Here is a 27,482-nt window from a genome sequence, read left to right on the forward strand (position 1 = left end):
AATCTTTATTAGTGAGGTACATGTTCATGTTTTGAACAAAAATATCTTGTGTGCAAAATAAAGTTGTTTACTAATAGGTCATATCTTAAAGGACTCATTCCTTTATAAAATGCACATATATTCTCAGTGATTGTACAACAATGTGATATACTCAATATTACTGAGCTATATACACTTAAGATGTTAAATTTAGTTAAATTTTATCACAATTAAAAAAAAATGGTTAAAATGGTAAATTTAGGTTGAGTAGACCCTTGAACAACACAGGCGTTAAGGGTGCCAACCCATACACAGTTAATATGTGTATAACTTTTGACACTCCTCCAAAACTTACCTATTAAAAGCCTACTGTTGACTGGAAGCCTTACCAATAAAACGATTAATATATTTTGTATATTATATGTATTATATATTGTATTCTTAAAGTAAGCTAGAGAAAAGAAAATGTTTTTTCAAATTGTCATAAATTTGAAAAAATATTTTCCAATGTTTATTATAAAAATCCTTGTGTAAGTGTACCCTCACAGTTCAAACCTGTGCTGTTCAAGGGTCAAAAACACAGGTTTTCAAAAATTTAACCACAATAAAAGAAAGGCAAAAAAAATCACATACACATTATTTTAAAAGTGCTAGAGTGTCTTTGATATTATTATCTTGAGGTATTATTTGACATTAAAACAAAAGTATATGCACAGCAAACAAATACAGCATTTGCTATTGTAAGATCTCATAAGCCACTGTGATTCTTAGCTATAGTGTGTATATCTAAGAGTCATATGCAGTGCTTCTTAGAGGAGCTCAGCTCTTAGAAACTTAAGATAATGTTCATCACTCCAACATCATTGCAGTGTAGTATATTCAGGATTGCTATTTATGTTTTGTTTGTATATGTGCTATTTTTTACATATTACACTCTTTATACTATATTAGTTGGAGTTATATGTATAGAACTGTCTTCCTCTTTTTTGTTCAACATATAAGCATTATATTGCTTTTGGCCAAAGATAAATTTAAGAGTGCCAGGTTAGAAGCAGTAGATACAATGTAATCTTACAAGTAACTAAAAAAAAAAAAATCAGATCAATTTCTGAGTATTAAAATTGTTAATTTAGAATTGGTTTTTGTCATTCAACCTTAATTCTGCTTCTTAAAAAATCAGCAGAAAACTCCTCCAAAGTACCTTAAGCTTTGATTCCTTTCTAAACGACTTAAACAAACAGCCTAAACTCTTGGTAAGTCCCTCAAGTGTCTTATATTTGAGTGAATAGCTGTTAAAATCAGCAAAATTCATTATAAATACATAGGAGAGAACAAAAAATAATGCCACCCAGAAATCAATTTCACAAGTACTCACTGAACACTCTTTATGGGCCAAATGCAAGGTACATGGTGGTAAGCACAAAGCTGTTGCCATAAGATAACTTACAGACTAAGGGTGAAATGGCTTATTCTAACTCAGTGACTTCATTAATACAGGTCACAGACTATGAGGAGCCTGACTATGTATCACTGCTTCTGTAACAGATAAGCACAAATGTTTTAACTTAGCTTTATTTCAGTGGTAATAAAAATATAGAATAAATTGTGCTTAAAAGTATCTCATGTACTTTAAAATTACTGCTGCTCCCCAACATAACAAAACAAATAAAAGGAAAATGATTAAAGTGGCCAGTCATGTGTAGGTCAAATGCAATTAAAGGTAAAAGCTATGCACATAAGTGCTGATAAGAAATAATCTTTAAGTACTACTGAGATGATACAATGACCCTATACATAAATTTAGCCAACATTTAGTTTAAACAAAATCTTTTCAGAAAATGCCTATCACATGATTTGATGCCTAAACCATTCATTTACTTACCATGACAATTTATCTGAATGATAGTAGTATATATATATATATATATATATATGTATATATATATATATATATATATATATACTTTATTCTGCTGGAAATTTTAACCAACAACAAAAAAAATCCCTGGACTAATAAGTTGATTACAGGAAAGTGGCAGGAAACAAGTTTAATGTATAAAAGTTGATCACAGTCCTACATATGAGCAATGAACAAATGTCATTTTTTAAAAAAAATTAAAGTATCACTGATATACAATCTTATGTTGGTTTCAAATATACAACACAGTGGTTCCACAGTTACCCACATTATTAAATGCTCACCCTCACTAGAGAGGTCATACATATTTTAGATAAAGACTATTCTTATTTACTTATATTCTGCTTTTTTCTACAAAGGGCTTGAAGTGGCTAGGAAAAGGTTATTTTCCAAGAAAGCATTTCCTTCAATCTCACTTCTGAATGAAATTTTAGAAGGTCTTAAAGAGTAGAGAGAAAAGTGATTTCACCCTCCATCCCCTGAGATTTCCTAGAGACTGCCTGTCAGTACTTTGAAACTCCTATTTCTCTGTCAGGATATTTCATTGCAGGGATTAAGGAAAGACCCAGGAGGATGATCTGACTTTACATGATCTATGAAAAATTTCCTCTTCACTACAGAAGATAATTGAGAGTTCCCTATATCATTAGTTATTTAGGATAAACAGAAAATAAGACTTTCACAGTTGTTTATAATTGAAAAAAAGAAAGTTTCACAGTTGTTTATAATTGAAACACTTGCCAAATAAAGCTATGTAATCTCTTCACTGGAAATCTTTAAAAACAGAAACATTCCTACCTATTAAGGATGATATAAGTGTAGCCTGCCAGAAGATCCAGAGAAAGATGACATTTCCAGTTTCTGTAGGACATTATGGTCCTTAAAGAGTACGTTATACTAACTAAAGAATTTAAATAAAAGTATACCCAATTTCTCTATAATTTCTGGCATATTGTATAACATTATAAGGTTATAAGGTTTAAGGTAAAATTATAATCTTCCACCAGTCTTTAAGAAAAAGGAATTCCTTAAAATAATATCACTGGGAATTGCTTAGCCTTTCAGGGTCCTAAATATTTGTTTCTCTTAAATAATTCATGTGTATGTGATAGAAAATCCTATTGATGCCTACAAAATAAAATTTAGAAATAGTTGTAAAATAGAATTGGTTAACTACCTTCTGGGTAGCTAAAATTTTAGAAAATAATTTTATAAAGAGTAATTTATGCTGTATCTATTAGGAAAACATTAAATACTTTAGTAAACAAAATATTATAATCAACACTGATAAGTCATCAAATTCTTCAATAAGATAGAGGAAGGAAGGTGAAGGGCAAGAAACCAAAGGCAGGGGCTCCTCATCCGTAGCCCACAGGTAGGCTTCGGTATGTTTCAAACAGCCTGACTATATGCAAGATCTTGTTTGTTTGTCTTTTCTGGGAAAAGGGTCCATAGATTATCTGAGATTTTTAAGAGGCTTAAGGCCTAAGGAAGGATAAGAATTTTGTCTGGGCTTTTCACTTGGAATATATAGTTTTGAGATTTTTTTTGTATGAGCACACTGAGTGGAGTGTCTCAGTGTTGAATGTCCTTCTTACATAAGCCACATCCATGATGTATTGTGTCTAATTATTCCTACTTTTGCCTTCATTAGTGTGGTATGAGAATTTAAAGGCATTTGGCAAGTAATTCACATACAGAATTATTCTAGATTTTACACTATTTCCTTTATTCTTTTAGAGTTGCTTGTCTGAACCTACTTCGATAGGAAACTCTCCAAAGTATGTGTCTCAGTTTAGAAAGATAGAATAGCCTTCCCTTTTTGTCCTCATATATCACTGGATTATTTAATTAAATTACATATTTTCAAATCAAGTTACAACTGGCATAGCCTAGTTTGAGAATAAACACACTGAGACTCGCAAAGCCAGTCACAACCAATGACACTAGAGTGAAGCTGACTAGGCAGGGGTCATGCAGAATGCTTTGGGCATTGGTCAGCATGTTTGCACAGAAATTTAGTTCACTGGTTAATGTTGGTATGTGGACATCAGCCAAGAGGGTTTTCTACTGTGCCTTAACTTTACTACTATACCTTATTATTACTTCAGCATTGCAAAGGAGTTATTATCCTCATCATATATGAAGACTCAGAGAAGTTATTTTATGTTCCTAAAGATCATGCAGTGTTTGAATGAAAAAAATGGGATTCAGACTCCATCTTTTAATAAACATGTTCTCCCAACTAAATCACATTGCTTCTCATCTTAAGCTCAATCAATTATAAGAGATGTTAGTAAAACATATCTGTGGGATCATATTGCATCATATTATATGAAGATCTCAAAGGCAAAATGAAGATTCTCTGGAAAAAAATTTAATCCTAAATATGTGGCAAAATGGTCAGTAATTGCAAAGATTGTGATCTCAAGATTTTGTATGGCTTCAAAAGACCTGACTACTGAAAAAGGAAATTCATCCTAAGACTTTACATCTCATCTAGTTAACTAAAAATATGACAGTTTAAAGCAGACAGGCCAGCTTTAGATATATGAGAGTACCCTTGGTCACAGTCTCGGGTCTTTCCCTACCTGCACACTCCCCCTAAGTGAGCTCATCTAGTCCATAACTGTAAAGGACACTGATGAGCACCTCAAATGAAGCCTGTCTAAAATGGAAACTACTTTCTAGCTACACCTTCCCAAGTTTCTCCCTTCTCAGTAAATGGCATCACTGTCTACCGAGATGCTCAAGTCAAAGCTTAGGTATCATCTTTGATTCTTCCCTTCTTTTCCCCCAATTTTTGACTTATTAGTAAGTTCTTTCCTGCCTCCCTAGTATATTTCATAACTTCCCCCTTCTCTCTGTCTCCATTGGCAACAATGTTCTAAGCCACTATCATCTACTGCCTGAAATGTTGTCATAATCTCATATCTGGTCTCCCTGACTCCATTTTTGCCCCTTGTCTAGTCTATTTTCCACACAATAGCTAAAGCAGTCTTTTAAAGATCTAGCATGTTTAAAACTCTCCAATGATTTCCCACTGCTGAATTTGTACTTCAAAAAGTCTTACTTAGATATCTTAAAGTAGGTAAAAATATATCATTTAAAACAGCCTGCAAAATTTTCATGATCTGGTTCCTCAACCTTATAGCATTCCGTCTCCTCCCTCACTATGCTTTATTTATTTGTTTTTCCCAATTCCATTTTTTTAAATTGAAGTATCATTGATAAATAATCTTATATTGGTTTCAAGTATACAACATAGTGGTTCAACAGTTACCCACCTTATAAATCCTCACCCCCCAACTAGTGCAGTTACTGTCAGCATAGAAAGATGTTACAGAATCATTGGCTTGTTGTATTCTTCATGCTGTATTTTCATCCCCATGACCAACTTATGATTGAGATTTTTGTGCCCTTTTATCCCCTCATTCTCCTTACCCACACCAACCCCTCCCCATGATAATCACGTCACTTCTCAGTGTCTATAAGTCTACTGATGTTTTGTTGATTTTGCTTTGTTTTGTTTTTAGATTCCACAAATAAGTGAAATCATATGGTATTTGTCTTTCTCTGCCTGGCTTATTTCACTTAGCATCATACCCTCTAGGTCCATCCATGTTGTTGCAAATGGCAGGTTTTCCTTTTTTATGGCTGAATAATATTCCATTGTGTATATGTACTACATCTTTGTCCATTCATTTATTGATGGACACTTTGTTGCTTCTGTATCTTGACTACTGTAAGTAATGCAGCAATAAACATAGGAGTGCATATGTCTTTTCAGGAATTTTGTTTTCTTTGGGTAAACTAGAAGTGGAATTACTGGGTCATATGGTATTTCTATTTTTAGTTTTTCAAGGAACCTCCATATTGCTTTCCACTGTGGCTGCTCCAATTTACATTCCCACCAGCAGTGTAGGAGGGTTCCTTTTTCTCTACATCCTCGTCAACACTTATTATTTCTTGTCTTTTGGATAGTGGCCATTCTGACTGGTGTGAGGTAATATCTCATTGTGGTTTTAAAATGCATTTCCCTATGACTAGTGATGTAGAGCATCTTTTCATGTGCTGGTTGGCCATCTGTATTTCTTCTTTGGAGAAATGTCTGTTCATTTTTCAATTGAGTTATTTATTTTTTTTGAGGTTAAAGCATATGAATTCTTATATATTTTGCATGTTCCTCACTAGGCTTTAATTACATGTGTCTACTTCTTAACACTGGACCTTTGTACTTGCTATTCTTCCCTGCCTGGAATGTTTTCCTGGCCCTTTTATATAAATGATTTCTTCCTATCATTCTGGCTTCACTAAAAATGTCACCTTTTCTGACTGCTTTTTAAAAAATAGTCCACCCTTTCAGCTCCCTCCTCCATATGACTTACTGTCTCTCATATACCCCTCATTTTTTTTCTTCATAGCATTGAAAACATCTAACATCATCTAATTTATTTGCAGGTTACCTTCTTATTTCTCTCTCCCCTCTGGAATGAAAGCTTTTAAAAGGGAAGCTGCATTCGCAAGGCTTAGAACAGCGCCTGGTACACACTTAGCCTAGGCAAAATTAGTTAATTCCATAGAATCAGTTAACTAGTCCATTCAGTAATATTTTTAATGTCCTGATCTTGCTTTTTTCAGTTTTTCTATCTACTCACTCTCATATCAGAACTAATTAATTTTGTGATTGATTATATTTTCAAAGTAACCATCAAGTGGTATAAGAAACTTGGAAGACTATGCTAGGAAAACGAATGTGACACAGAGCTTTATTTATAAAAATCATTCACTGGTAGCTTATTTTAAGAAGTCTCTTAAAGAATGAACTCAAGACTAAAAAGTGTGTTAATCTCAAGACTAATGTGTGAATTTTCCTCATAATATCTCATTTTAAGGGCTGATCTTAGGATAAGGTTGAGATAATTTAAAGTTCATTCACTCAATAAATACTGAAATGAATGCCTGCTCCCTTCCACATTACTATGCTGGGTGCTAGGGACACAAGGAAGAACAAGATTGCATCACTGCCATAGGGAAACTTATAAACTGCTGAGAAGCTCCTAGGTTTATAATATGGGTAGTAAATGCTATAAAAAGTTCACAGTGCTATGGGAACACATATGGAGGGTTGGGGGATTAGAGCTGTCTCTCCAGAGGAAGTAGGCTTTTCAGGTGATATATGAAAGATAAATAGAAGTTAGATGGACAAAAGCAGGGTAAGGGAAAGAAGAGTCTTGTGATCAAATCCATGTGTGAAGGCCAGGAAAAAAGAAAGGATGATAAATTTAGGAAATCGAAAGAAGTTCAGTGTGAAAGGGACATAAAGTATCACTAGGATGTGGGAGTGGGGGTAAGAGAGAAAGATTCTGGAAACACAGGAAATACATATCGCAAGAACCTTACTGTCTTGATAGGAAATATAGACTCTGTATCAATACCCTGGAAAGGCACTGAAGTATTTTAAGAAGTAACATGGTTAGATTTGAGTATCAGAAAAACTTGCTGCTTACAGCAGGAAAACTATCAAGCAGATATGACTGTAGTAATTTAGGGGGTTATAGCAATAATACAGATGAGCAACGTTTGATAGCCTCAACTAGTGGAAGGAAATGGACAGATTCAAGAGCTGTTTAAGAGACAGAATTCTAAATACTTGACTTAGGGGTGTGAGGAGGAGGAGTTCAGTATGACATCTGATATTTTGCCTAAGCAACTGGGTAGATACCAGCACTCACCAAGAGGTGAAATACAGGATGAAATAAAAACTTGGGCTAGGCATGAAATAATGGAAAAAATGGATTCAGTTTTGCATATAATGAGTTTGAAGTACCTTTGGAAATATTCAGTAGAGTTGGAAATAGAGATTATTCAAAACGGTGAGCACTGGAAGTTGTTGTACAACAGTAATTAGCTCATGTTTGTCTCTGTCATGGAAATAAATAACCTAATCCAAGCTGAAAGAGAAAGTTTCCACTCTCAGTGTACTTCAGTTTTCAACATCACTGGCATCCCATAATGGAAAAGGTATGGGATGGTATGAAGGTAAGAGCGATGTTTTCCCTACAATGCATGAGTCTCTTTGAAACAGCATAGATACTTTAAATAAGAGAAGTCATGGTTGCTTAAGGCGTGGATAAAAGTTTAAAGTCTGGGTCAATATTTTAGGCATTATAATTAATCACCATAATTGTTCAGATTGCTCTGTCATTACTGAGGCACAGATTAAGGTAAGGATGAGCCATGTATATTTTGGTTGATACAGCATAAGAGAAAATTTCCTCAATGCATGAAAGTAAGGCTGTATTCTATATTATAGGAGAGAATTAAAAACAAAAGGTGTACTATTCGTTTCAGGAAAATGATGGATCTCCCAGCTGTAGCAACTGCTTTCTTTGAAACTCTCTTATGACAAATTAACATAGCATGTGCCAGATGTTTTTATTCTGTTAAATTATACTATAACATGCGTCAGTTGCTTTTAGTAATTAGGCATTTTATAATCTGCCAGTACCTGCAGCTGCCTCTCATTCTAAAAAAAAAACCCAAAAACATTAAATAAAAAAGCAGTTATGTCAGTTCAACACTATGGATATGTAGCCAAGAATAATGTTTTAGAGATGGAAGAGAATCCCTTAGGCACAAATGCTGGGAATTCATACAAATATATAAAACTGCATGACATAAAGGAATAAACAAATATACAGTATGAACATACAATACATATATTGGATATTCATGCATTCATTTCCTCAATACAATTTTATTGAACAACTATATGCCAGGCGAGATGTTTGGCATAGTCTTGTAGAAGAGACAGATGTAAATGATAGTTACATTCCAGTTCAGTCATGAGTCATGAAGAAGAATGAGCAGAATGGTACGGGAGGATAGGGAAAGGAAAGACTCAATCTGTCTGGGGAATGAAGAATGCCTTACCGTAAAAAAAATTTTTCAAGTGGGAAGCTGAGAAAGGACATCCCTAGAAAGAAACAGCATGTGTGAACTATCCCTAGAATCATCCTTGATTTCTATGTTTTCTTTTGTACTCCAATGCAACAAAAGGTGTCAGCACTTTCTCTTACCTCTAAAAAAAGACTCCTGACTAAAAAGACTCCTGACTAGCACATTTTTCTCTTTTTACTTAGTCTAAGCTGCCATCATCTCTTAACAAAACTTGCAATAGTTTTCTAAGTCCTTCCCCAGCTTTTATACTCACTTGCATTTTCCACACAATAGCTAGAGTGACCTTTAAAACGAAGTTAGACAGGTGGCTCCTTTCAAAACTGTCCATTGGCCTTCATTTACACTTAAAAAACTCTTTAACCTGGTTAATAAAACCTACCGGATCAGGTCCTTGTCTGCAGTAGAAACAGTGTTCATCAAACACTCCATGTGCTCCCTATACATGACCCAGACTTTTATACAGTTAGGTTGGGTCCATATGACTAGCTTGGCCAGTGAAGGTAAAAGGCAGTGATATATATGCTTCAGAGCTGAGTTCATTAAGAGCTGGTGCTCTTCCATCCCTCTTTTCCTGTTCCAGTGATCTTGGAAAACTACATGCTCAAGACGGTGGAACCTCTCCCAGCAGAGCCTTCCTATCAAACTGCCTCAGACATGTAACATGAACAAGAAGTAAATGTTTGTTGTGTTAACCCCCTGAGATTTTCAGTTTCTTTGCCATGATGGAGGCATTACTTAATATAATACATTGCCCCAATTTTCCACTACTGCCTTCATTTTATACAGTGTCTCTCTTACTTCTGACACACCACATGTACTCCTGCCTTGGGGTCTTCTGCTTGGAATGTTCTTCCTTCTGATGTTTAAATGACAGGATTGTTTTTTCAATAGATCTCATTTTAAGATTTGTTTTCTCACAGGATCTTCCTTGTTTTCCAGTCTCAGGTATCTACCCATTCATTATCACATTGGTTTAATTCCACACAGTACTTATTATCTGATTTTAAACATGTATACATATTTATTTCTTTGATAATTTCCACTTTCTCATCAATAATCTAGTATCTTCAAGAAAAGAGAGGTGACCTCAGGCTTTGCTGTACCCTCAGTACTTAATGAACAATTCCACTCAATAAATATGTGATAAGTGAATGGAGTGCAGACTAGGAGTTGTAAAAAGGCTGGCTGAACATATTTGTTTTTTTGGGGGCAGCTGTTCAGTGTGGCTGAAACACAAGGAACATACAGGACAGAAGTAGACAGGCAGATTGCTGCTAAGATGGAGGGAAGGCTGTAAAAAACCTATAGGCAACAATAAAAGAGAAGTCTTTAAGTAGGCAGGGCCAGCATCATATTTGCTTCTCAGGAAAATAATTCTGACAGCAGTATGAAAGATAGAACGGAGTGGAAAAAAACTGATGGCAGAGAAACCAGAGTGAAGGGGGCTGCTTTAACGGTCGTGGTTAAAGGCTTTGTGAAGGGCCTGACTGAAGGCAAGGACAAGTATTGCTACTGCTTGTTTACACATGCGCAGGTGTTTCTGTAGGACAGATGCCTGAACCTGGAATTGCAGAATGAGATGCATAATTTAAATTTTGTGAGACACTGCCACATTACCTTATAAAAAGGATCTTCCAGTTTACATTCCCACCAATAGTGTATGCCTGTTTCTGTTTCCTCATATATTTGTATACACTGCATGCTAGCTATCTTTTACAGTGTAGCCCATTTGCTGGGTAAAATTATTGTTTAAATATGCATTTCTTCAGTGAATAGCTGAACCTAGTCTGATGTGTTTAAAGGAACTTTGTATTTCTGCCTTTGTGAGTTGCCAGTTCCCATACTTTGTCTATCTTTCTATTTGGTTGTTATTTTTTTCTTAATTATGGGATTCTTGATAGATTCTACTTATTAATCTTTTGTTTTCTTTTTGTGATCTGTCTTTTATCTTTGTTTAGTGTCTTTCATCATATAGAATTTTAATTTTTATGGTTAAGTCATTTAACCAATATTTTCCTCTTTTGTATTCTGGGTTTTGTGTTTTGCTAGAAAGAATTTTCCATTACAAGAAAATAAAAATAATCTTATTTCTTCTCATACCTTCTCTCTCTCTCTCTCTCTCTCTTATTTTTTAGCTTTTTAACTGGAATTACAAGGGGTATTCAAAAAGACTTAAAACTTTCCTAACATTACCTTTTCATCATTGATTTGAAATGTTATATTATCATGCACAAAATTTCCAATTTTACATAGTCTCTGTTTTTCTGTATTGTGTTCAAATTTTTTATCCCAATGCTAATGCCATCATACAGTTTTCTACAGTTTGATATCTGGTAGGGCAAATCTCACCTCATTTTTTTCTACATAGAGGTTTTTTATTTAACCTATAAAAATAACAATCTCATTCAAATAAGATTAGTATAGATATATTACAGTTACAGATGTTATACATTAATAAGTAACTTAAAATTGTTCCCTCTTGGAAGTTAAAGATTCTCTGATTACATATATTTCAAGATAAAGGAGTAATTAAGAGGGAATAATATAGATCAATAACAAACTTTTATAAATTAAAGCAAACTTCAAACTGAAAGAAACTATCACAGAGGAGCTCAAATTTTTAAAAAGTTTCTATACTAAGCTTTTTTGGTACTAAGATGAAAACTTCCTTTTATGGAAAAGTTATTTTATTTCATTATTTTGTGTTACATTTAATTATGGCTATACTTACTTATGTGTGTATCTTAAGAAATCACAAGTCCCTGGTAATCATATTCAACTGTCAGTGAGAATAAACAGAGGTTTCCAAAGGTAGCAAAACTAATCCAGAAAGGACTCTAGTGTCCTAAGTTTTGTGGCTATGCTGGCATTTGTTTGTGTTTAATGTTTTCCTAACTGTAATAAATAGGTGGATATGTAGTAACCAAAGAAATAGCCATTTGTAAGAATTTAACTGTTATGAAGTTGAGAAGATAGAGGCAAACAGCCAAATACTTTCAAGATTTGGTGAATACAGACTAGCACTAACTTTTTGAAGAGTGCAATTTCAAGGGAAAGCTTTAATGCTTAATATGACACAATAATGGCACACTGGGAAGCAAGATGGTGGGACCTAACCTGAAAAAGTTCTTTTCTGATAGCTATTAATAAACACTTTTTATATGAATGGTAGAATGCATAAATTCATGGTATATTAAAAAAACACTTATAGGGAGAATCAAATGATCAAATGAGCCATTTGCTTTTTCAATGTATTACTCTGTAGTTTATTTGTGATATATTATTAATAAAAGATTTAACTGGTTGATTATACCATTGAATCATTCTAAAAACAAAACCATTTCTAAAGGGAGCAAATGAATCCTTCCCCAAAGATACAGAAGTGCCATCTAACAGTTAGCCTGGTATACTATTGGTACAACATAGCACACATCATATTGCTAATGCCTAATATGGATGATATTGTCAGTATGTCCAGTAGAGATGATCACATTTGAAACAGTTGTTCATTGGAATAAGCATAAACTTTAATTTTATACTTTAAAAATTATAAATTTATTATGGCTGCCATGTAATTCTGTATTATGATGATCAGTGAAAATACTTCAGTAGCTATTTTATTGCAGAAAGATCTTTGACTTAATTTAATATATATTCCTCAGTGTTATTTATATCTCCAAAGAGAAAGGATAGAATTCATACATATAAACCTTGCTTAAGATGTAGTGCTTTCTAGAACTAGTAATGTTTTTATATAATTAAAATGGAAGTAAACATGTAAGCTTCTCATATGCATGTCTTATGTATGATATTATGGTTTGATTACAACAATCTGTTAGCTTTATAAAGGCTATTCCCTAAGCCTAGTGTCTGCTGTTTGCTTCCTAAATACTTCACATCCCAGGCATGGAATTAATACCTTATATTTGTTAGCATATAAAGAAAGCTTTATAGTAACACGTGGGTTTTATAGTTACATGTGAAATGTTGGGGTGGGGTAGCATTCAAATTCAGGTTTGGTTACCCCTGAGTTAGTACTCTTATCTATAAAGATGTGCTGTTTCCTTATGTGCTAAAAATATTATACTGTTTCTTAACATTAAATATATAATCCCTTTATGAAAGGAAGTAATTTAATGCCAAGTATTGCAAAAATATTCTCTATTTTGAAAAGTAAACGTTTTAGTTTTGACACATCAGAGCATACTAATGCAATTTTAGTGACATAGTAGAAACATTAAGAAAGTATTTCTTAGTATATTGGAATGTATTTCCAACTTTGTTGTTTATACAACCAACATAGGCATATCAAGCAAAGGTTAACTGTGCCCAATGAAAATCAGGTTTTCCTTTGAAAAACCCTAATACATACAAAGAAACCTTGTTAGAATATAATACCTTCTCATATTTTTATAACTTAATAAAAATCATTATAACCAGAAAATAGTTAACTTAAGCATAATTATTTCTTTTTAAAAGGTTGTCTAGAGAAATATGACTAAATCTAAATATTTAAAACATGTAAAAAACCTAATATATTATTTTTTATAACCAATTTACTTTTAAGTAATCTTCCTTAACCTATTCAACTCTCAAAAATGTCACAGAACATGAGACTTTCAAAATTTAATAAAAACAGTGCTTTAATCATTGGAAAAAGACCAGACTGGCACAAAAGCAAGGGAGGTGAAGTCTGGTAAAATCTGTTTTTTTTAAATTACTGTTTTTAATAAGAGCATTCAAAGGATTCTTTCCCTATGTACTTACTGTGGATTTGTTAAAAGCTGTGTTACACTGAACTAGAATGGCAGAAGGCAAGCAGTGACAACAGCTAATAGCCTTTTGAACTTGAAAGGGTATCATGATAAGAATTGAAAAGAATGTTGAAAATACATCAAGGACAGTCAAGAACCTGCAATTCAGGGACAGTAAAGCAATTAAGACACTAAAAGAAACAAAAACAAAAACAAAAAAACCCCTGAGTATAGAATATTTCTAATTCTAATAATAATATGCAATATTTGCATGATGCTTAATAGTTTACGAGGTGCTTTAGTATTTACACTATTTCACAAATAATGCTAGCTACCTAGCTTTTATTCTTACAGATACTAAAATGAGACTTGGAAAAACTGATTTATACATAATCACACATTTGTGGGGCAGACCTTGGATTTGAATCTAGTGTTTTAACTTTTTATATACTCTAAATGACTTCTACACTAAGATTTTGTCAGCCACTCATGTTTAGGAGAAAATTTTTAGGTCTTTAAAACTGGTATTTCAATAGTTCATTGTTTAAGGCAATTGATATACATGATTCTAAGCTTAGGCTTTTCAATATCTAAAAGGCAGTCAAATTAAGTGTTGCATAAAAGATGGAGACTATTTTGGGAAGACATATCCAGTCTTCTAGGATTCTATGTAACCTGGAAATAAAATGAACATACTACCTTCAGCTATGTGCTGAATGGATGATTTGAAGTTTAGAATAGTTCTGAAACATTAATTAATAAGCTTTGAGAACAATGTAAGTTCTTAGCAATGGCATACAAATTGAGTTTGATATAAATTCATAGAAATAGTAAAAGAATAAAGAATTAATTCATGAAAAGTAGAGATGAAATTGCTGAAAATCTGGTAGCAGAGTAAACTTCTATTAGTATAGATCTTTATAGTCTGACTCCCCAACTAGAATGTGGTGTGTCTGATGGCAGGGCGATGTTTGCTCACTTTCGTTTTGTATGTTAGAAGCTATTTTTAAAAATATTGCATAATATAAGAAAAGCAATAATCTTACCCATGTTTGGTGTCAAGTGACAGTATTACTCCCTTAATTTTGAAGGAAATATTCTATTTCCTTTTATGTAAGAGGTAAAAAAAAATCACTAAATTACTGGAAATTTGGTAGTTTTAACGTTTTCAGGTTTTGAAAGGTTGTTTATCAAAACTTGGTTTTTAAGGCTAGACTGAAAAGGGGGTAAGCTTTGAAACTGAAAAAAATTCTAGCTATATTTACTGAATTCAAGTGTACAGCTGGAGTCAAGATACAAAGTGTTTCTTGACATTTTAGGCTAGGCAGGGCTTTGTTACCTAATGTGATCTGCTGAGCTTATCTGGTCATGGTACACAGGTATTGGTAGGAAGTTTAAATAAATTTACAAACCAAGATTTCATTTAAGTAGCAATGTTCTTTAGAAGGTTGGGTAGTTAGTTTTAAATTGCTTAATCACAGATTATTTATATTCATTTCTCTCTCAGGGTAGTTAGCCATTTCATGTTGCTCAGTTAGCATTTCATTTTTATGGACGTCTAACATCTATCTTTTCAAAAAAGATTCTTTGTTTTTAATTGAGAATGCAACAAGAAGGCACGTATAGCAAAGCAGAGACAGAATCTCTGGGACAAATGAAGAGCTTGGCATTACACTGGAGAGGGACAATTTATTGTTAAGAGAAGGATATATGGGAAAAGATTCATACAGGAATATAAATGTAGTGATGGGATTTGTGGAATTTCTCTTCTGATTACTTCTCTTTTCTCAGTGAAATAGGAAATGAGGTTACCAAATGAAAATGATAATGGGAAAACATATGTGAAAGGCTTGAGGAAAGACAAGAGGGTATGAAACAGTCACTAAGAGCAGAATATACAGATCAGCTGCCTTGCAGCGTAAGGGGTCCTTTTGTGACCATGAATTTAAACTGAGACCACTAGCATGGTTGTGTGGTTTTCTCCAGCCACCTGGAGCTGAATGGGTGAAGGTACAGAAAAAGCAATGAGTTGGCTTTAAGCTGGGTTTGTTTGGCAAAAGGAAGAGGAGAAAGCTGGTCAGGAGCATTGAGGATGGCCCATTCCAAAACTGCACTCCTGAAGCAGACACACGACTACTCTCCCTTTGCTGCTTGAGTTTTCTTTAGCACTTATCACTGCCTACCACATTATATATTTAATTTCCCTTGTTTACTGCCTGTCTTCCTTTTTAGAATGGAAGCTCCATAAAGGCAGGGATTTTCGTCTGTTCAGTCCCCTGCTATTGTTTTTAAAAGGTGCAATTCCTTGCAGGATAATGGCAAAGCAGTCACTGCAGGATTTATGCTCTCCCACTCCTGACCATTGCCTGGGGGTTTAACCCAGAGAAGTGACTGCCTGCTTTATTACCTAGTAGCTATTTTTAAAGGACTGGGTGCTTTGGATATAATTTTGGTTTTTTAAAACTGGTAAGAAATATTAGTTTCTTGTTCTTATTATAATAAAAGGATCTTAAGGTGATGGAGATTTCATCTAAAATTTTCTGAAGTAGAAGTAATAAAAAATGGAAAGTGATGAGAAATGAGATTGGAACATGTGTAAGGGCCAGATCAGAAAATCGCTGTGGCCAACTTCTTCCGAACTGGGGGTGAGAAGAGATGGGAGAGAGGAATTAGCAAAATTTGTATTTTCAAAGGTGTCTGTAGCACTTTTGATAGTGTAGAAACTGGATTAGAAGGAAGACAGGCTTGGGGTTCCAGAAACCAATTAGAAAGCTGTTGATGTAACCCAGATAAGAGATGAGGGTGGCTGGAAGTAACATAGGGGTAGTTGATAATAAAGGCAAATGGCTTTGAGAAAACAAAAGACAGGATTAGCCAGACTCAGTGACTGACTGCGGAGTTACAGGAAAGGAAGCAGAGAAGAGAGAGAAGAAGCAAGGGCAATCTGCAATTCTAGTCATTCTGTGGACCACATCCAGGTGGTTTTCAAGATCCAGCTACTGGAAACTATAGGACTACTTATCTGAATTTTAGCTAAAAATACCACCAAAGTCCCATGAATAACAAATAATTTCCAGTGTTCAAAACAATTAAGTTATGGTGGTGTGAAGACAGGCAGCAGGACTGATGAGATTTTTTTGTTGTAGGATTCGTTTCAGGTAACTCCTTTAAGTCAGTCTTTAATGGGAGCCACCTACTCTGCTTGCTCATAACTGCCATCACATACCAGAATTCAGGCTGAAGGGATTCTTCTTGAGACTTCTACTGCCAGCTAGCAAAAACTCTTTTTACAAAAATCACATTTCACTAATTCAAATCAATCACCTATAAATATTTACAGAATACTTATCAAGCCCCCAATGCTATGCTATGGTCTTTATGCTTACATGAATATATATGCTCATAGACGTATTCATTCAACAAATGTTATGTGCCAATAACTGGGAATGGACTGGTACCTCTGGACATAAATGCACAGTTCTCAGAGGTCTGTAATATATGACTAATGTGTACTTATTTATATTTTAGAACAAGAGCTCAAACATGATCAAATAATCGTAGACATAGTTTTGTGTAATATATTCTTCTCTGCAAGTATAATCTTGATTATGAACAGTACTAATTAAAAAATTTATTTCATTCAATCCTAGTCCCTACATCCTGGACTATGTATTCCTTTATCACCAACAGTTTTCATAACAATTATTAGAGTGAATAGCATTTTAAAAAGTTTCACAACAAGGCAGAGGTATAATTATGGGGGAACTGAAGTTTCTAGTGATGTAGTCTCTTAAAGAGTGGGGATAAATTATACTTTTCATGTTTCACAAAGTTCAACTGCATTTCAAAAACTAAATATCTGTAGAAAGGATCAAAACTGGAAGGAGAATTTGGCCTAGAAAAGACATAATAATTTTAAAAATTCACTAGCTTTCATTCATTCATTCATCCACTGAATGTATTCTGAGTGTCTGCTAGGCATGGGCACTCTTTTCAGGTCTAGGGATACAAGGGAGAACACAAAAGACAAGTCACTTAATGGAGCTGATATTCTCATGGGGAAGAAAAAAATGTAAATAAGTAAATGTAAAATGCAGTTACCTTTAGTGATGAATGGTATGAAAAGAAACAAAAGTAGGTAATGCGATAAACTCTTAAGGGTAGAGCCTTCTTTATCTTATTCATCTTTCTGCTTCTAGCACCTACCAGAATACTTAGAAAAGAATGGTCACTTAGACATTTACTATATACAAGTTAAAGCGAATTTTAGGCACCTACTTTTGTTTTTGGAAAGACTTGTATAAATTTGCATACTGAAGTATTAGACACTTGAAATTGCAAGGTATAATTCTGAGCTTTAATAGCGGGAAGCAATAGATAACCAAGATACTACTAATCTTGCTGAACACTTGTAAAGGTGTACTAAAACCCTGAGTCAGAGAAATCTGGATATTTTCAGGTAAGTTTACTAATAGAGCAAGTATATAAAATATTAGTATACATCTATTCTTAAAGAATTAATATGTATCACTTTAATAAAAGATAATTTTTAATAAAAGATAATATTTAACTAAACTGCTTTTATTCATTAGTTTTTTTTTCCTGAGAATAATAGAAAAATCACACGTAAGGGGACTCACAAAAGGGGTGACTTTGCCTTTCTGTTAAACCTGATGCAAAATATCTGCTAACTGACAAAAGCTTTCTCTGAATGGATTTACAGTTTCTAATCATCAAAGCATACTGACTGATGAAAAAACTATTATGCTAGAAAATGGGATGTAAATCTTTAAAGGACATTCTCAGCAAGGGCAGTCCCTCACTAAATAAGAAGTGTAGTTATAAATTATGCTATGTTTTTCAAGACGTTTAAAAGATTTCAGCCAATACGACAAGCACCTTTTCATCTCCCATTTCAACTGTTATAAAAATAAATCAAAGTTAGGCACTTCTGGCTTATTAAAATAATGTGTCCTTATAATCTAGGCTTAGGACTCTGCACTGTTAGTCACTTCAAAATATAGTTGTTTTAAAATGTTGTCTGTCCTCAGTTTTGAGGCCCTTCAGTTTCACTTCTTGAGAAGCTCATTACATTCACACTCTACCACTTTCTCTTATTGGGCTCTCACACTCTGGGCCACTGTACACCTGCTTTAACCACCCCAGGGCCAGATACCAGACGACCAGTGAAAGTCCCTAAGCTGCACAGCGTACTGAGATCATTCAAATTAGCTAATCCTAAACCTACTTACCATGCCTCATTCCTTCCAGTGGAAAGAAATACATTAAAGGCACTTGCCCACTGTTCCCCTATTCCTTCTGCCTTGTGACCTATTCTTATGATTCCCCTGAGTGGCCTTGTGTGATGGGATATGTTAACCCTAGGGAACTCTGAGTATAAAAAAATTGTAAAATTCTTTCCAGTGTTCTCTCTCTTGATATGCATCTGGCCTCACTATATCTCATTCAAGGTAATATGGTTAAAACAAGAAGGTATATAACATATTTCTTAAGTTAAGAAATAATATTAAGATTAACTGTTAATGTTTACTAATTGAAAGTAGTATGTTGTGTAAGTGTAACATTGGTTTTAATAACTCTACTGTTAGTTCCGTGTAACACTTCTATTTGATTTATTTTGTAGCTACAGTCCATTTATACTTCTAGGACACTGGATTTGATCACAGATACATATAAACACTGTATAAGACAAAAATTATCTATAGCCTAGTTTTCATCAAGATACATTATATCAACCCCTATGATAAATGAGGGGGGAAATATTTATTTTATTTTACTTTTATAGTTTATTTTAGTATCATTAATATACACTTGATGAACAACATTGTGGTTACTAGATTCCCCCCATTATCAGGTCTCCACCACATACCCCATTACAGTCACTGTCCATCAGCATAGTAAGATGCCATAGAATCACGACTTGTTTTCTCTGTGCTATACTGCCTTCCCTGTGCCCCCTCCCACTACATTATGTGTACTAATCATAACGTCCCTTTTTCCCCTTATCCCTCCATTCCCACCCATCCTCCCCAGTCCCTTTCCCTTTGGCAACTGTTAGTCCATTCTTGCATTCTGTGATTCTGCTGCTGTTTTGTTCCTTCAGTTTTTGCTTTGTTCTTATACTCCACAAATTAGTGAAATCATTTGATACTTGTCTTTCTCCGCCTGGCTTATTTCATTGAGCAAAATACCCTCTAGCTCCAAACATGTTGTTGCAAATGGTAGGATTTGTTTTCTTCTTATGGCTGAATAATATTCCATTGTGTATATGGACCCCAGCTTCTTTATCCATTCATCTACTGATGGACGCTTAGGTTGCTTCCATTACTTGGCTATTGTAAATAGTGCTGCGATAAACAGAGGGCTGCATATCTCTTTTTCAAACTGGGCTGCTGCATTCTTACTGTAAATTTCTAGGAGTGGAATTCCTGGTGAAATGGTATTTCTATGTTTAGTTTTTTGAGGAACCTCCATACTGCTTTCCATAATAGTTTAACTAGTTAACATTCCTACCAGCAGAAAGGTTCCCCTTTCTCCACATCCTCTGCAACATTTGCTGTTGTTTGTCTTTTGTATGATGGCCATCCTAACTGGTGTGAGGTGATATCTCAGTGTAGTTTTAATTTGCATTTCTCTGATAATTAGCGATGTGGAACATCTTTTCATGTGCCTGTGGCCATATAAATTTCTTCTTTGGAGAAAGGTATGCTCAGCTCCTCTGCCCATTTTTTAACTGGATTATTTGCTTTCGATTTGTTGAGGTGAATGAGCTCTTTATATAATTTCGATGTCAACTTGTTATCAGATATGCTATTTATGAATATATTCTCCCATATTGTATGATGTCTTTTTGTTCTACTGATGGTATCCTTTGCTGTACAGAAGCTTTTTAGTGTGATATACTCCCACCTTTTCATTTTTGCTTTTGTTTCCCTTGCCCAGGGATATATGTTCATAAAGAATTTGCTCATGTTTATGTCCAAGAGATTTTTGCCTATATTTTTTTCTAAGAGTTTTATAGTTTCATGACTTACATTCAGGTCTTTGATCCATTTTGAGTTTACTTTTGTGTATGGGTTTCACAGTAATCCAATTTCATTCTCTTACATGTAGCTGTCCAGTTTTGACAGCACCAACTGTTGAAGAGGCTGTCATTTCCCCATTGTATGTCCATGGCTCCTTTATCATTTATTAATTGACCATATATGCTAGAGTTTATATCTGGTCTCTCTATTGTGTTCCACTTGTCTATGGATCTGCTCTTGTGCCAATACCAAATTGTCTTGATTACTGTGGCTTCGTAGTAGTGCTTGAAGCGAGGGAGCATAATTTCACCTGCTTTATTCTTTCTTCTCAGGATTGCTTTGGCTATTCGAGGTCTTTTGTCATTCCATATGAATTTTAGAACTATTTGCTCTAGTTCATTGAAGAATGCTGTAGGTAATTTGATAGGAATTGCATTGAATCTATAGATTGCTTTAGGCAGGATGGCCACTTTGACAATATTAATTCTTCCTAGCCAAGAGTATGGGATGAGTTTCCAGTTATTACTGTCCTCCTTAATTTCTCTTAAGAGTATCCCATAGTTTTCAGGGTATAGATCTCTCAATTCCTTGGTTAGGTTTATTCCTAAGTATTTTATTCTTTTTGATGCAATTGTGAATGGAATTGTTTCCTTGATTTCTCTTTCTTCTAGTTCATCATTAGTGTATAGGAATGCAATAGATTTCTGTGTATTAATTTTGTATTCCAGAACTTTGCTGAATTCATATATTACCTCTAGTAGTTTTGGAGTGGATTCTTTAGGGTTTTTTATGTACAATATCATGTCAAGTACAGATAGGGACAGTTTGACTTCTTCCTTGCCTATCTGGATGCCTTGTATTTCTTTATGTTGTCTGATTGCTGTGGCTAGGACCTCCAGAACTATGTTGAATAAAAGTGGGGAGAGTGGGCATCCTTCCTTTATTCCCGATTTTAAAGGAATAGCTTTCAGCTTCTCGCTGTTAAGTATAATGTTGGCTCTGGGTTTGTCATATTTGGCCTTTATTATGTTGAGGTACTTGCCCTCTACACCCGATTCTGTTGAGAGTTTTTATCATGAATGGATGTTGAATTTTGTCAAATGCTTTTTCAGCATCTATGGAGATGACCATGTGTTTCTTGCCCTTTTTGTTGATGTAGTGGATGATGTTGATGGATTTTCGCATGTTGTACCATCCTTGTATTCCTAGGATGAATCCCATTTGATCATGATGGTAATCTTTTTGATGTATTTTTAAAATCTGTTTCCTAATATTTTGTTGAGTATTTTTGCATCTATGTTCATCAGGGATATTGGTCTGTAATTTTCTTTTTTTTGTGGAGTCTTCGCCTGGTTTTGTTATCAGAGTGATGTTGGCCTCATAGAATGAGTTTGGGAGCATTCCCTCCTCTTCTACTGTTTGGAAAACTTTAAGGAGGATAGGTATTATGTCTTCAGTAAATGCTTGATAAAATTCAGTGGTGTAATCATCTGGTCCAGGTGTTTTGTTAGGTAGTTTTTTGATTACCAATTCAATTTCATTGCTGGTAATTGGTTTGTTCAGATTTTCTGTTTCTTCTTGGGGCAGCCTTGGAAGGTTGTATTTTTCTAGAAAGTTGTCCATTTCTTCCAGGTTATCTAGTTTGTTACCATATAATTTTTCATAGTATTCTCTCATAGTTCTTTGTATTTCTGTGGTGTCTGTTGTGATTTTTCTTTCTCATTTCTGATTCTGTTTATGTGTGATGATTATGCTTTTTTCTTGATAAGTCTGGCTAGGGGGTTATCTATTTTGTTTATTTTCTCAAAGAACCAGCTTCTGCTTTCATTAATTCTTTCTATTGTTTCATTCTTCTCAATTTTATTCATTTCTTCTTTAATCTTTATTATGTCCCTCCTTCTACTGACATTGGGTCTCATTTGTTCTTCCTTTTCTAGTTTCATTAATTGTGAGTTTAGACGGTTCATTCAGGATTGTTCTTCTTTCCTGCACTAGGCCTGTATTGCAATATACTTCCCTCTTAACATGGCCTTCGCTGCGTCCCACAGATTTTGTGTTGTTGATTCATTGTTGTCATTTGTCTCCATATATTGCTTGATCTCTGTTTTTATTTGGTCATTGATCCATTGATTATTTAGGAGCACAGTATTAAGCCTCCATATGTTTGTTGGGTTCTTCATTTTTCTTTGTGTAATTTATTTCTAGTTTCATACCTTTCTGATCTGAGAAGCTGGTTGGTACAATTTCAATCTTTTTTAATTTACTGAGGTTCTTTTTGTGGCCTAGTATATGATCTATTCTTGAAAATGTTCCATGTCCACTTGAGAAGAATGTGTATCCTGTTGCTTTTGGATGGAGTGTTCTGTAGATGTCCTTTAGGTCCATCTGTTCTAATATGTTGTTCTGTGCCTCTGTCTCTTTACTTATTTTCTGTCTGGTTGATCTGTTCTTTGGATTGAGTGGTGTCTTGAAGTGTCCTAAAATGAATGCATTGCATTCTATTTCCCCCTTTAATTCTGTTAGTATTTGTTTCCCATATGTAGGTGCTCCTGTGTTGGGTGCATAGATATTTATAATAGTTATATCCTCTTGTTGGACTCACCCTTTTATCATTATGTAATGTCCTTCTTTGTCTCTTGTGACTTTCTTTGTTTTGAAGTCTATTTTGTCTGATACAAGTACTGCAACTCCTGCTTTTTTCTCCCTGTTAGTTGCATGAAATATCTTTTTCCATCCCTTTACTTTCAGTCTGTGTATGTCTTTGGGTTTGAAGTGAGAGTCTTTTACACTGCATATAGATGGGTCTTGTTTTTTTTATCCATTTAGTAACTCTATGTCTTTTGATTGGCGCATTCAGAACATTTACATTTAGGGTGATTATCAATAGGTATGTACTTATTGCCATTACAGGCTTTAGATGTGTGGTTACCATATGTTCAAGGGTAATTCCCTTACTATCACAGTCTAATTTAACTCCCTTTATGTGCCATTACAAACACAACCTAAAGGTTCTCTCTTTTTTTTTTTGTTTCCTTTTTCTTCCTCTTCCATTCTTTGTATGTTATGAATCATATTCTGTACTCTTTGTCTATCCCTTGGGTGACATCTATTTAGCTTTAGGAACAGTTCCATCTATAGGAGTGCCTCCAAAATGCACTGTAGAGGTGGTTTGTGGGAGGTAAATTCTCTCAGCTTTTGCTTATCTGAAAATTGTTTAATCCCTTCTTCAAATTTAAATGATAACCTTGCTGGGTATAGTATTCTTGGTTCAAGGTCCTTCTGCTTCATTGCATTAAATATATCATGCCACTCTCTTCTGGCCTGTAAGGTTTCTGTTGAGAAGTCTGATGATAGCCTGATGGGTTTTCCTTTATATGTGATCTTTTTTCTCTCTTTAGCTGCTTTTAGAAGTCTGTTTTTATCCTTGATCTTTGCCATTTTAATGATTATATGTCTTGATGTTGTCTTCCTTGGGTCCCTTGTGTTGGGAGATCTGTGCACCTCCATGGCTTAAGAGACTATCTCCTTCCCCAGAATAGGGAAGTTTTCAGCAATTACTTCCTCAATGACACTTTCTATCCCTTTCTCTCTCTCTTCTTCTTCTGGTACCCCTATAATACGAATATTGTTCCGTTTGATTTATCATACAATTCTCTCAATATTTTTTCATTCTTAGAGGTTCTTTTATCTCCTTGTGCCTCAGCTTCTTTGTATTCCTCTTCTCTAACTTCTATTCCATTTACTGTCTCTTCTAGTACATCTAATCTGCTTTTAAATCCCTCTATTGTATGTTTCATTTCAGATATGGAATTTCTTAATGATTGAATCTGTGACTTAAATTTGTTCCTGAGTTCTTTAATACTTTTCTGTACCTCCATAAGCACGTTTATGGTTTTTATTTTGAACTCTCTTTCGGGTGGATTGGTGAGTTCAGTGTCATTTGACCCTTTTCCTGGGGTTTGTGAGATTTTGGTCTGAACCTTGTCCTTTTGACATTTCATATTTCTGTGTAGTGCCCACTAGTTCCCAGAAACTCCAGTCTCTGGAGCTGCTCAGCCCCTAGAGTGAGGTTGGGGGTCATATGGGAACAGAGCTGGTGCCTTGGCTGAGGAACGATCTGTTTTCTGATTCCTGTCTGTGGTGCCTGTCTCCGGTGTCTCCAGCACAGTGACTGCAGGTTTGTGAACCAGTGTTGGCAGGCTAAGAGGAAGGCACAGCTGGCTGCATGTCACAGTGGAGAACCTCGGAGCTGAGTAGGCAGCCAGGGGGATGGGGCAACTGAAGCTCCTCAAAGTTCCCAACCAGCTGGGCATAGTGCACCCAGGCAACCTTGTCCAGCTCTTCCCTCCCCTGCACAGCAAGCTCCATGCAAACCACGCTTCTTTAGCAGCCCTCTTCACTGCTAGGAAGCCTCTCAGACAACCTGCCTTTCCCTTCTTCTAGAGTGGCCGGGTGTGGTTCCCCTCCTCCACAAATGGCCGGAATCTGTCTCTCAAGCACTTCACCTGTCTGAGCTCCCCAACATCCAGAGCACCACACAGTGTAGCTTTCTGCTCACAAAGCAGACCTCCAGGGCTGGGTGTTCAGCAGTCTCAAGCTTCCACCTCCTCCCCCAGTCTGTTTCTCTTCCTCCTGCCTGTGAGCTGGGGTGGGGGAAGGCTTGGGTCCCGCCTGATTAAGGCTTTCGTACATTATCCTGTTTCATGAGGTCTGCTCTGTTCGTGAGGTCTGTGTGCAGTCTGGTTCAGCCTTCTTTCTTGTTATTTCAAATAGTTAATTGTATCAATAAACTACATTTTCATACTATCTGTGGTTTTGGGAGGAATTCTCCGTCTCACCTCTCACGCCACCATATTGAATTCTCATGTCCCTTGTCTTTGATCTTTGCCATTTTAATTATTATATGTCTTGGTGTTGTCCTTGGGTTCCTTCTGTTGGGAGATCTGTGGGCTTCTACGTTCTGAGAGACTATTTCTTTCCCTAGCTGGGGGAATTTTTCAGCAATTATTTCTTCAAAGACACTTTCTATCCCTTTTTCTCTCTCTTCTTTTTCTGGTAACCCTATAATGGCAATATTTTTCTGTTTTGATTGGTCACACAGTTCTCAATATTGTTTCATTCATAGAGGTCCTTTTTTCCCTCTCAGCCTCAGCTTCTCTGTATTCCTGTTCTCTGATTTCTATTCCATTAACAGTCTCTTGCACGTTGCCCAGTCTGCTCTTAGCCCTTCTATCTATTGTTTCATTTCTGGTATCTCCCTCGGGACTTCATCCCTTAGATCTTGCATATTTCTTGGCAGGTCCATTAGCATGGTTATGACTTTTATTTTTAATTCTTTTTCAGGAATATTGGTTATATCTATCTCCCCAGGCCCTCTCTCTGGGGTTGTCTGATTGACTCTTGACTGGACCAGATTCTTCTGCCTTTTCATGGCAATAGAGGTGTTCTTAGGCAGGTGGTGCATGTGCCAGCTGGGAGAACAAAGTCCCTTCGTGCTTGCTGGTAGCCTTGCCCTTCTCCTCTGCCTGTGTCAGTTACCCGCATATAGGGGGCAGTCTCTGGGATAATCCCCTGAGCTGCTGTGGGCGGGGTAGCCCTTAGGATTGCCTAGAGCCATGTGGGGAGTGGCAGATGCATAGGGTGTGTTCTCCCACGAGAACGGCGCCCCTTCATGCCTTCTGGACTCTACTCCAGCTTCCTCTGTCTGTGCTGGGCAGCTATGTGCTGGTGGCAGCCTCTCAGTCTGTTGCGGTTAGCTTTGTGCTGGGAGGAGACTCTGTGTGGTTGCTGTGGGTGGGGCTGCTTCCCTCTGCTCTGCAGCTGTGGCAGGTCAACCCGTTTGCTTGCAGCACTGGCTAGGTGGAATGAACGGCAGGCTGCTTATAATGTAATGGGCTTCGGGGCTGGGTTACCCCCCAGGGGGTTGGGGTACCTGAAGTTCCTTAGGATTCCCAGCCTGCTGGGCTGAGTGTGCCAGGACGATTTTGTCCAGCTGTTAAGCCCTTGTCCCTTTAAGACTTTTTAAAAAAGCACCACTTTTCTTTTGTCCCAGGGGAGCCCAGTGTGGGGACCTGCTCACAGTCTCACCTTTGCATTTTACTTTTTCATTTCTCTAATATTCAGTACACCATGCAATGTGTGTCTGTGCTCCCAGTGCAGATTACTGGTTATTTAGCAGTCCTGTGTTTCCACTCCCTCCCCACTCTTGAGTCTTTTCCTCCTGCCAGTGAGCTGGGGTGGGAGTGCTCGGGGCCTGCCGGGTCATGGCTTTGTATCTTACACTTTATGTGAGATGATAAGTTCTTGAAGATGTAGATGTAGCCTGGCTGTTGTACTGTATGTTCTGCTCTGTCTTTTAGGTGTAATTGTATTTGTTGTATTTTCAAAAATATATATGATTTTGGGAGGAGATTTCCATCAGCCTACTCATGCCTCCATCTTGAGACTCTCCTTCTCTCTTGATGTATTTTTGAATTGAATTTGCTAATATTTTGTTGAGGATTTTTGCTTCTATGTTCATCAGGAATATTGGTCTGTAGTTTTCTTTTTCTGTGGTGTCTTTGCCTGGTTTTGGTATTAGAGTGATGCTGGCTTCATAGAATGAGTTTGGAAGTATTCCCTCCTCTTTTATTTTTTGGAAAACTTTGAGGATGGGTATTATATCTTCTGTAAATGTGCGATAAAATTCAGCAGTGAATCTATCTGATCCAGGAGTTTTGTTCTTGGGTAGTTTTTTGATTACTGATTGAATTTCATTGCTGGTAATTGGTCTGTTTAGATTTTCTGTTTCTTTCTGGGTCAGTCTTGGAAGGTTGTATTGTT

At 35.7% G+C, this 27,482-nt stretch overlaps 1 protein-coding gene across 7 annotated transcripts in view; it reads right to left on the reverse strand.

Moving 5' to 3' along the window:
- Positions 1 to 27,482, reverse strand: part of SCLT1 (sodium channel and clathrin linker 1) — a 200,934-nt gene that overhangs the window by 7,164 nt on the left and 166,288 nt on the right. The gene's annotated exons all lie outside the window — the stretch shown is intronic.

The sequence above is a fragment of the Manis pentadactyla genome, chromosome 5 (genome assembly GCF_030020395.1).
Source record: "Manis pentadactyla isolate mManPen7 chromosome 5, mManPen7.hap1, whole genome shotgun sequence".
NCBI lineage: Eukaryota > Metazoa > Chordata > Mammalia > Pholidota > Manidae > Manis > Manis pentadactyla.